Below are 11691 nucleotides of genomic sequence, written 5' to 3'. Positions count from 1 at the left end.
GTTTCCTCAACAACATGGATGGTGTCATTTATTTAGATGGAATAATGTGGAAGAAGATTAAAAAAAAAGAATACCGTGACTTCTCAGACTTAATGAAGTCAGAGTTGGGGACTATGTGGCAGATACAGAGGAGATGAAAACACTGAGGTTGGAATTAGTAAAGTGGGGCAGAATTTGTTCATAAACACCCATGTGTAAAAGTAACATGGTCTGGTTTATATTTTCAGAGTATTGGACAAAATTATACCAAGAACATGTAAATGGCATTTAGTCTTTGCAAGCAGCATATTTTGAGAGAGATCAGCAAAACTGAGACCTGGGGCATTAAAAGAAGTTAGCCATTGACAGACAGTTTAATGATGGATACCCTCGGGAGCTGTTCATGGACAGATGTATGTGCGATTTGAATGCAGGTAAGGGAGTGGACTCTGTACCTGACTGCCTTGTTCTAAATGTAATTTTGTACAACATTAATGGTTGAGTCCCAAAATGTAGAGTAATTATTTGTTGAATGATAATTTGAAACGTTTGGGGAATATAATGGTATATGTTTTTTTTTAAAAAAAATTTTATTGATTATTTTATTTACATTTTAGATGTTATCCCCTTACCCCATTTCTCCTCCCCCCAGGAAGCCCCTATTCTATCCCCCTCCTCCTGCTTCTATGAGGATGTGCCCCCACGTAGCCCCCTACTCCCACCTCCTCACCCTCGAATTCCCCCACACTCGGCGTCCAGCCTTCATGGGACCAAGGATCTCCTTTCCCACCTATGTCCGACAAGGCCATCCTCCCCTATAGCTGGCTAGAGAAGGTAGGGCACTCTAAAAATGCTTAGGTTTACATGTAAGTCCACATGTACTCATGATTCCATTGTGGAAGGTTTTAAAGATGTAGAGTATAAGATTAAATATCTTTATAAATGATGAAGAGAAATAAGATAGCAGAACGGAGGAAACAGCCTTGTATACAGTGTTCTAGCTGCATGTATGCTTGCAGACCAAAAGAGTGCACCAGACTTCATTATAGATGTTTATGAGCAACCATGTGGTTAGTGTGAATTGAACTCAGGACCTCTGGAAGGGCAGCTCAGCTCTTAACCTCTCAGCCATCTCTCCAGCCCCAAGAGGAGGCAGCCTGTAAAAGCTAGTTATACCTCTTGCTCAGTAGGTAATTCAGCTGAAGACAAAATAAAGAATGGAGAAAGAGAAATAAAAGTGAAATGGAAGGGTTATTAAAAGCAAAAAAACCTAAGTGGGTAACACAAAAAAACATAAAGCTTTATCATTTTTACACACCATTCTGGCTAAAATAATCTAGATTGAGAAAGAAAAATGTCTCATGTGTTCATTCATTCATAGATGTTAACTCTACGCCTTTAGATATGTATGTTTCCTTCAAGACGCCCACATAGGTCAGGAAATTAGTGAGGGGCCATATGAGGAAAGCAACATTCAAGGGAGAGAGAGAGATGTAAAGAAGGGGAGAGAATAACAAAACAGCAGTGGTTAAGTGTAGTAGAGAAAGGAGGGTGGAAGAGAAAAGTGAGGAGGGATAACTAACACTGAGGATGTGAAAAAATCATGAAAAACTACTACTGCAGAAATTTTCTAAAATACAAGCATACACATATATTAAAAAACTTAAATGGGGTTACCCCATAGTGGAACAACTAAGAGTTCTCTCATAAGTCCAATGATCTGCCTACCCAGAGATTGTTGATTCCAATATCTGTACCAGATATTAAAGACTTTCTATTAGACGTCAGAGGTGAACAAATTAAAGAGCCCAATGTTAGGAATGCATTATTTCTGTTGAATTTCTTGGCTAGTAAAGTCCCATAGACCTGCAAATTTTTCTTGTTATTGCCATTACTCTTAGTTACCCCACTGAACTTGATAATGGTAACAATCGATTACTAAAGGCACCACATGCTGGGACTCCTAACAGCAGAAGCAGTGGCTGTATCTGACTCTGTTAACTGCCTTTGGATCCCTTTCCCCTAACTGGGCTACTTTGCCTAGCCACAATGGAAGAAGATGGACCTAGTCCTACTTCAACATGATATGCCAAGATGGGTTGATATCTATGGTATTCCTCCCTTATTCTGAGCCATTTCTAAGGAGAAAGGTAGAACAGGATTATGGCAGGGAAGTGAGGTGATGGGGAGGTGTTGGGAGGAATCAAAAGAGGGGAAGACGTGATCAGTATATAAAGAAATAAATAAGTATAAATAAATAAATAAATAAAATAAAATAAAAGCCACCACATGCTTGGACCATAATATATGGAGATATTATTCTGATATTGATGTGGAAACTTCTTCATTACATAGCTTTATTAGTGATTGAATGATCAAATAGAAAGAAAGGAATTATCAGCCTAATCCTATGTTAGACTTTGTGAGCTATGATAATGACCCACCTGGTGAGATGAGCCCACTTGTGCAATAGTGATGTGAAAGTCATGGAAGTAACAAAGAACTTTTGGAATGGATTGAAGTCTCACTCCACAAAATTCAACACGTATCTGGAACAGTTATTGGAACCAAGAATCTGTATCTCGACAGCTCACGGGATGTGTGAGGGAACCTACTACTATTCTGCTGAAGACAGAGTATTAAACCATTAAAATGACTTATCCTTCTATACATAGACCAGTGCACCTCTCTAGACTCATCAGAGAAGCTTAGTTTCTTTGCAAAGGATGGCAGTTAACACAGAGACCCATAATTTTCCAAGGTACAGAGAATAGGAGACTATGAAATGATCAACTCTAAATGGGACATTTTTATCATACCTCTTCCACCAAAGCCTTAGACATCATTGTGGAATTGTAGGTAGAAAAATTGTAGAAGGCAGAGGAGCTGGATGATTACAAAGAAACAGTGCTTTCCAGAAACAACTGAATAGGTGCACATATGAACTGACAGCAGTTATGACAGCATACAAAAGACCTGTGCAAGACCAAACTACATAAAATCTGAGCAACGAGAGTGGTCATTTTTAATAGCAACAAAACAGCTATTTTACAGGAGCATCCAATGTAAAGTCAAATACTACCACTTACAAAATTCAATGAAAGTTTGGCTTCAAGACTGTTAAAATTTATGATGTAACCATCATACTCAAGATAATAATCAAAATATTTCTTCACTGAAAATCTTTATATGTATTGTATAATAAGATATCACAACAATGGTATAAAACAGATGTTTTATTACAGGGAATTATAACTTAAAGACCCGGTTCAGAAACGCCATGTGAATGTTCTAAGTTATAAGATGTTACAAGTTAAGAAAGATACATTGAATTTCAACCTCTGTACCCTGACAGAAGATATGAATCTCCTTGTCATTGGTATGCAAAGCCATCTTACAATAAGGAGGAAAACATGTTATTGTAAAGAAACTTTTTATGTGGATATAACTCACTGAGGTATTTAGTTTCCAGAATACAAAATGAAGTGATTCATTTAAATACACACAGAAATTTTCTCTGGGTAATTATTTTATACAACATTACATAGACGAAAGGTCAAAAAGTACTTAATAATGTTTGTTTCATTTGCATACTTTTAAATCAACAGATATACTTTTTTTACTGGATTGATTTCTCCAGAATGATTGTATTCATAGATGAAATCTGACTTTAAGGAAGAAGTAAGTTTAGAAAGTAGCTATTAGAAAGAACTACCTGGAAAGTGGATTGTGTCGGCAATAACTGTCTTCCAAGAATTCTCCTTAAAGCCCCGGTGACTTCTTTATTCCTCAGGCTGTAGATGAGGGGATTCAGAGCTGGAGTGACAACAGTATAGAAAATGGAGAGGATATTGTCTTGTTTGGGACTGTGGAATTGACTGGGAAGGACATACATGAGTGAAGAACCCCCATACCACATCCCAACCACAATCAGATGAGAGGAACAGGTGACAAGGGCTTTCTTCCTGCCCTCATTTGAGGGCATGTGGAATACACTAAACAGAATTCGTATATAAGAGGCCAGAATAACAGCAAGAGGGAGAATCAACACAGAAACACTCGTCAAATAAACCATCAGCTCGCATGTGGAGGTGTCTGCACAGGCCAGCTTCAGCAATGGAGGGATCTCACAGAACAGGTGTCTGATCTGTCGGGATTTACAGAATGGATATTCCATGGTATAGATGGTAAATACTAGGGCTATCACTGATGCCAGGATCCATGTAATACCTACTATGAACCAGCAGACATTTGGCCTCATGAAGATCATGTAATTTAGAGGATGACAAATGGCCACATACCTGTCATAGGCCATAAAGGCCAGAAGGAGGTCCTCTGCACTACCTAGTGCCAGTTCTAGAAACATCTGAAGGGCACACCCTCCAAAGGAGATGCTGTTGTCTTTGAGCAGAAAATCCATGACAGCCTTTGGAGTAATAACTGATGTGAGGAGGAGGTCCATGAGAGACAGCTGTCCAAGTAGGAGATACATGGGCACATGAAGCCGGGCATCCATAGTGATGACTAGGAGCAGCACTCCATTGCTTGTCATAGCCAACATGTACAGGGCTGTGATTGTAGCACAGAGCAGTTCCGGAGAGCCACTGTCATCCAGAATCCCCACCAAGATGAAGCCATTGCCCAAGGTTGAGTTCCTAAACTCCATTTTGAGTGATATCTTTAGTTGCCTAGACAGAGAGGAGTCAATTGAATTTTATTATTATAGAACTAGCTTTTATGTTATCACTTTGATATGCCAATAAAATGCTATCTTTTATGCATAAATAACTTTGCTTGCTAATATCCAAATTTGGCTTTTAGTTATATCTTGATAAATGTCCTGAATATGAGTATTAAAATTACTCTTGGAAAGGAGGTACTCAAATTAGATTATACTCTTCTCGGAATGCAGAATATATGGATGTCTGAGTACAGCCAAACACAGATGTGCTGTTAGAGAAATGCATAGGATATAGGACATCATCACAATGGAAGCACTAGTAAGGAGCACACAAGGATATACTAGTAAATTACTGTATATAAATGTCATAGTAGTGCACCATATACACTTATACTACTAAAGTGTTATATAATGGCATCTTTGACAAAACTGATGTATTGTTGCTGTAGTGTAAAGTGATGTGTATTTACAACAAAGTAGGTGCATGTATTTGTGGGGTTTGAACATTCCTTTATCAGCCCTAAAATAGAGTAATTGAAGGACAATGAAACTAGTACAGTAGCAAATTTGATATTGTGGTTTGTACTTTAGCATCTACTTTGGACTATGCTCTGAGGATACAAACTTCATTAACTGGGAGAAATATTCATTACCTCAGGTAGCTAGAAGTCTTTCTGTCTGAGTACCTTTGTTACATTTCAACTGCATGAAGACTGAGGTTATTTAATGCAAAGGCGGGAAAAAGCAACATTTCAAGTACTGCCTAGTTGGTTTGTTTTGCTAAGGCAGTTAAGTAGGAAAGGAATTCTTACAATGTCAGGTGCCAGGACTGTTCTATTCCTTTCTTTCATCTACAGACGTTTACTAGAGGTAGATATGACTGCAGCCAGGCAGGTAACAGTCTTTGATTAGTGTCCTATGTGTCAAGAGGTCTTCCAGTTCTCATATCTGAGAATGAGTAGAAACTTTCTGTTTAACAGCTTCCTGGAAAGAATCCTCTAGCTCCTTGTCAGTTATCCAACTGGTCTTGGGTTCAGATGCTCAGATTTCTTTATTGCTTTTTTTTCCATATGGGAGCAAAGATGAAAGGTGTATGAAATAATTAGAAATTAGAGGCGATGTCCAAAGGGCTCCACTTAAATATACCTCAGCATAGTGGTAAACAGAGGATTTGTTGAGGAGCACACTATGTCTTTTGAGCTCTTGGCCTTCTTTTTTCTTTTGCTGTCTTTAGAGGGACTTATCTCCCAGCTGAAATGGCCTCCCCTGGAAATGTAATTCTATGAAAAGGTACATTAATGAATCCTCTTGGGCTGTTTTCCAGCTTGTTTTGCTGAGCTTTCTGTCTCTGAATCACAGCTCTGAGGCCACAGCTTTCTCTCACCATTGAATGCATCAAGAGAACAAACAAGAAATGGAACAGATAGTCTAGAATAATAATATGGGGGTATTGTAAAAGTGATCAAAATAAATAGTATACATGTAGGAAAATGTCATAATGAAGCCACTCCTGTATATCATGACTACTTGCTATTTACAATTTAAGAAGTAAAAAATGTTCAGTGTAACAGATAACTATAATCACAATAATTACAGAACTGTACAAAATTACAGATATGGGTTTAAATGTGTTCTCAGAGAAGAAATGTGACATTCCCAGAAGGTGAGAATTTGTTGCAAAAAGGCAAAACCTGGTAATACTACATAAACTTTTAAAACTGAGAGAAAGTTGACACATACTTAAAGATCATAATGGAAAATGGTGATTCCATGCTAAGACACGGAATGAGTTCTGTTTTCACCAACTACACAGACATGTGCCCATGTGAATATGTACATGGCAGTGTAGAAAGGAGAAACAGAATTTGATCAGCTTCAGAAAGACCAAATATATTAATAGTTGGATGAAGGAAGACTTGATAATAGCATGTCCTTGATTAGCTCCTGTATCTGATAACAGCACACACAAGAAGCACACAGTGTGCTGGAGAATGGGACTCTCACAGAGACTGCAAGACATCTTTTTTCTTGATAGAGGCTCCACAGAGGTTCATTGTTTATTGCTGAGTTTTCATCACAAAGTATTAGGTCTTTGAGCTCCTAGGCAGAAAAATATGGGCTAAAAGAAGACCTCAGATCCAACAGCATATGTAATAGTAAGATGTTTTGACATGCCAAGCCAGGGGGTTTGCAATGAAAGATTCAGTAAGATCCAGTTTCCAGCCCTGCTTATCCCACTCATATGGAATTTGGCCTCTTAGTATGGACCTAGGGTTCCATAGTTCTTCTTTGTCACCCCCTTTAGCCATATCTCCCTGCCAATCATGCAGAATTACTGCTCTACCAAGGACACCACAGCCACTATACATGGCTGGGACCCAGGTAGGCTACCTATGCCCTCTTTCCTGTCTATCCTTGTTTTTCTAGAGTACTCTTAAACCTGCTTACTGCATGCCTGCCTAGCCCTTCCTCCTAGTTCACCTCCATCTACTTCAGACTTACTGCTATTAATAGAGGGGATCAGGGTACCTCTTCTACTCTTCATGGAATGATACCCCAACCCCTTCTTAAAAGAAGTGTGGAGGCATAATCCCTCACCTGACTACTGGCCTACCACTCAACCAGACCAATGTTGTAATCTGAGACTGATTGGGGTCTGAACACAGCGACCCAATCACAACTCCTGAGAGCAGCTGGAGCAGCTGGAGTCTGAATCCTAAAACCCAGTGACATCCCAAACTGAGAACCAAGCATCATTCTTCTGGTCCACAAACTATCAGATTAGATCAAAGCAAACAAAGAATGAAACAACCACTCAATAAAAGTAGAGAGAAGGTGCCTACTCCAAGAAAACCACAAATACCGTAGTTCCAGATGCCTAAATAACAGCATAAAACAGAACATGAACAACCAAGACAATATACCTCCTCCAGAAGCCAGCAACCTTACTGCAACAATCCCCAAGATGAACAATTGGACTGAAACACAAAGCAAGGGGTTCAATCTAGCACTTATAAATGTGTTCAAGGCCCTAAAGGGGTTATGAATAAATGTCTTAATGAAGACTGAGAAAACAAACACTTGAATGAAATACTGCAAACAGTTTGTGATGTAATGTAAAATCAGAGTCACAACGGAAACCTAACCTGAAGTAAAATGTGAAATGAAAATCCCAGGAATTCAATAAAAGACTCATAGGTAAATCGCACTACAAAAACAGAGTAAGTGGATAGCTCATCCAAAAATATATTAAACCTAAAAATATCCTGGCACAAAATATTCAGGAAACTTGGAACAGGGAAGAAGTAGATAACTCATCCAAAAAAATATTAAATATAAAAATATCTTGACACAAAATATTCAGGAAATTTGAGACACATGAAAAGACAATAAGTAATGTGTATAGAGGAAGGAGAAGAAACCTAGGTCTAAGGTACATGAATTGTTTTAAAAAAATAATAGAATAAAATAGCTCTTTCATTATGAGTGGGTCTCCATGTCCACTTCTTCCCTCTCAGTGCTGTGACCCTATCTGGTTTTAACCTATTCAGATCCTGGACATGCTGCCACAGTTTGTGTTAGTTCATATGTATATCATTTCCTGTTGCATCTGGAAGACACTGTTTGCTTGGAGTCATGGATCACTTTTGACTCTACATTCTTCACCCTTCCTCTTTTACATAGACCCCTGAGTCTTGTGGGTAAGGTTTAATGGAGACATCCAATGAATCTTACTTTCTTCACATTGTTCATATTTGTGTTTCTGTGTTAATTCCCATCTACTTCAAGAAGGAGCTTCTCTGATAGAGGTTGAGAAAGGCAATATGCAATTGGGAGTCATTGAATTGCTATATTCTTTTAGCACAATAATATAGTTTTTCCCTTGACTCACGAACTATCTAGTCTTAGGTTCTTATCAGCATTATCAGTGTCAGATATGTAGGTTCCATCTTATGGAGTAGGGTCTAGATTCAATCAAATTGATTGGTGGCCTCTATAATGTTTGTACACAATTTTAATACCAATAAATATAAACAAAATTGAAAAAAAAAGATACAAATTATAGCAACAACACTTCTAGAGGACATGCTACCTTGGAGTATGACACTGTGAAAATATATCTAAAACAAGACTTGGATTCAATCTTAACCCAGGAGTAATGACAATAAGCAGTGTTTGATTTTTCTTGAGCAGACTTTCTCATACACATTCTGCCCTCCCATAATCCTACTATTCTACCTTATATAATAGATTGCCATAGGAAAGGGGATGTGAGAATGAGAATCTAATCATATTTTAAAATAGATTTTATGCTTGCTTTATCTTATAATTTAGGCTTATTGTTTTTGTTATAGCATAATCTTTTGAAATTTTACATACGTATGCAATGACCTGTTATAAAATCCCCTACTTTCCCCCACTAATTTCCCTACAGATACTCTCCTAAAAAGAACCTGCCCTGACTACATGTCCTCTTTATGCTTTAATAATCCATTAAGTTCAAGTAGCTCGGTCAACATGTGCATGGGCATTACGCCATGCACAAGAGCATGGCTAACCAGTGGACAAACTCACAAATAATAATGGCTTTCTCTCTACAGAAGTAATCGACACTATTTTAAATTGTCAAGAAAACAAGGTATACATTTTCTTCAAATTTCCATCACTGTAGAGGGGAAGGGGAGATTTCTTTCCTTTCCCCCAAACCCATGGCATCAGTCAGAACATCCATAAATTCTGTTGTTTACAAAATTGGACATTAGACAAATCTATTGCTGTCAGTATTACATTTAACTGGCTTTACATGATCCAAATTTTTTAAACCTAAATCATCCCCTCCTAATAATATGAGTCATTGCTTGAAGTTATTTTTTATAGTTCTTGCTTGAATGTGATGTAAAATCTCAAGGTTCAGTACAGTGAGTACTTTCCTTTAGAATTTTTATATAAACAACTTCATTAGAGAATAAAGACATAGAAGAGAAATCTTAAACAGTGTGAATCTTATCCTATCAGGTACCCTGTGAACACAATGTTCAAAAGTTACTTAATAGATTCTTGAATTGCAATCAAATGATACACATAATCAATCACAAGATACATGTTTTTAGTGCCCAGTTTCTTTTCAAGAGTATTTCAGAGTAGAAGTCTTCTGATGAGGAGGAGTAATTAAATTAGGAAGAGATATACTGGAACTACCTTGAATGTATGGGGTGACAGAAACAAGTATTTCCCAGGACTCTCCTCAAAGCACCTGTCATTTCCTTATTTCTCAGGCTGTATATGAGCGGGTTTAGAGCTGGGGTGACAATTGTGTAGAAAACAGAAAGGATATTGTCTTGCTTGGGATTGTGGTAGTAACTTGGTAGGAAATACATGGCTGTGAGAGCCCCATAGTACATGCCTACAACAGTCATGTGTGAAGAGCAGGCAACAAGAGCTTTTTTCCTGCTCTCATTTGAGGGCATGTGGAGAACAGTGAACAAAATCTGTGCATAAGAGAAAAAGATGGCAGTAAGAGGGAGAATTAACATGAGCACAACTACCAAATAAACCACAAGCTTATAACTAGAGGTGTCTGCGCAGGCCAATTCCAGCAAGGGAGGGATCTCACAGAAGAGGTGTCTGATATGCCTTGATTTGCAGAAAGAATAATGCATGGTGTTGATGGTAAATCCCAGGGCCATCTGAGTTGCCAGGATCCATGATGCAGTCACCATGAGACAACAGACTCTTGGACTCATGAGGATCATGTAGTTCAGTGGATGACAAATGGCCACATGCCTGTCATAGGCCATAAAAGCAAGAAGAAGGTTCTCTGTACCACCCAGTACCAATTCCATGAACATCTGAAGGGCACACCCTCCAAAGGAGATAGTGTTGTCTCTCAGAAGACAATCCATGACAGCTTTTGGAGTAATGACTGATGTCAGGAGAAGGTCAATCAGAGACAGCTGCCTCAGTAGGAAGCACATGGGTACATGGAGCTGAGTATCTACTGTGATGACAATGACTCATATTATTAGTCCATTGCTGGTCAGAGACAATATGTACAGGAATGTGATTGTGGCACAGAGCAGTTCAGGAGAGTCACTGCCATTTAGGATTCCTACCTAAATGAAGCCATTTCCCAAGGTTGAGTTCATGAGCTCCATTTTGCCAGATTTCTTTGGATGCCTAGAAAAAGATACTTCAGTGAAATTTTGTTAGTATCAACTATAGTTTGTAGTATCAGAAACCCCTTATGACACCAACATGACTCCAACAAGATGAGAGCTTTCATTCTTTATTTCCAAGTTTCTTGCTTTAAATTGTATTTGATAAAAGTTCTGAAGACAAGTAATGATATTACTGACTTGGAAGTGGTACTCAGCTTTAGACTATAACACAGAATCCTTACCAATCTTAATTGACTATCTACTAATATTTTGTTTTTAAAAAATCAAAATAGTGAGACTGAAAGGACAATGGAACCCAGAGCAACAGTGGATCTAGTACTGTAGTTTAAGTCTTTAGGGTTTGCTTTACACTCTAGTTACTACCATTGGAGGCTACATGTTACATTAAATGAGAGACGAATTCCTCACCTCAGTTGGTGAGAAGCCTAGTGGCCTGCCCACACCAGATTCCCTTTGGTTGGTTGATGAGAGAGGCTATTGCAATCCAAATGGGGAGAACAGGTGTGACTTTTTTCAGCAGTGATTAACTGGTTTGTTTTCAAAGTTCATGATGTACAACCAGAGCCTATCAAATGTCCTACTCTTTCCTTTCACTTACAGTTGTATCCTAGAGATAGCAGTGTGGGCATCCATGCAGCCAACAGCCTTTCACTAGTTTCTTATGGAGCAAGATAGTGTCTTTTCTAGTGCCATTCTACAGGGGATTGGTAGAAAGAGAGTCTGTTTGACTGGTTGCATGGGTGGAGTCCCTCTGGCTTCCTGTCACTTTTCAGATTGCACTTGGATCCTGATGTTCAGGTTTCTTCTGCTGTCTGTGAGCAAAAATCAAAGTTACAGAAGGGAAGTAAAGAT

The 11691-nt window shown here is 38.4% G+C and overlaps 2 pseudogenes; both read right to left on the bottom strand.

The window, feature by feature from the left end:
- Positions 1-3680: 3680 nt before the first annotated feature.
- LOC114633404 lies at positions 3681-4645 on the bottom strand (annotated as a pseudogene).
- Positions 4646-9855: 5210 nt separating this feature from the next.
- On the bottom strand, positions 9856-10815 carry LOC114633405 (annotated as a pseudogene).
- Between the last annotated feature and the right edge of the window lie 876 nt (positions 10816-11691).

Source organism: Grammomys surdaster, unplaced genomic scaffold (genome assembly GCF_004785775.1).
Source record: "Grammomys surdaster isolate TR1022 unplaced genomic scaffold, NIH_TR_1.0 620, whole genome shotgun sequence".
In the NCBI taxonomy this organism is placed as follows: domain Eukaryota; kingdom Metazoa; phylum Chordata; class Mammalia; order Rodentia; family Muridae; genus Grammomys; species Grammomys surdaster.
This window is presented reverse-complemented; position numbering and strand designations above follow the sequence as displayed.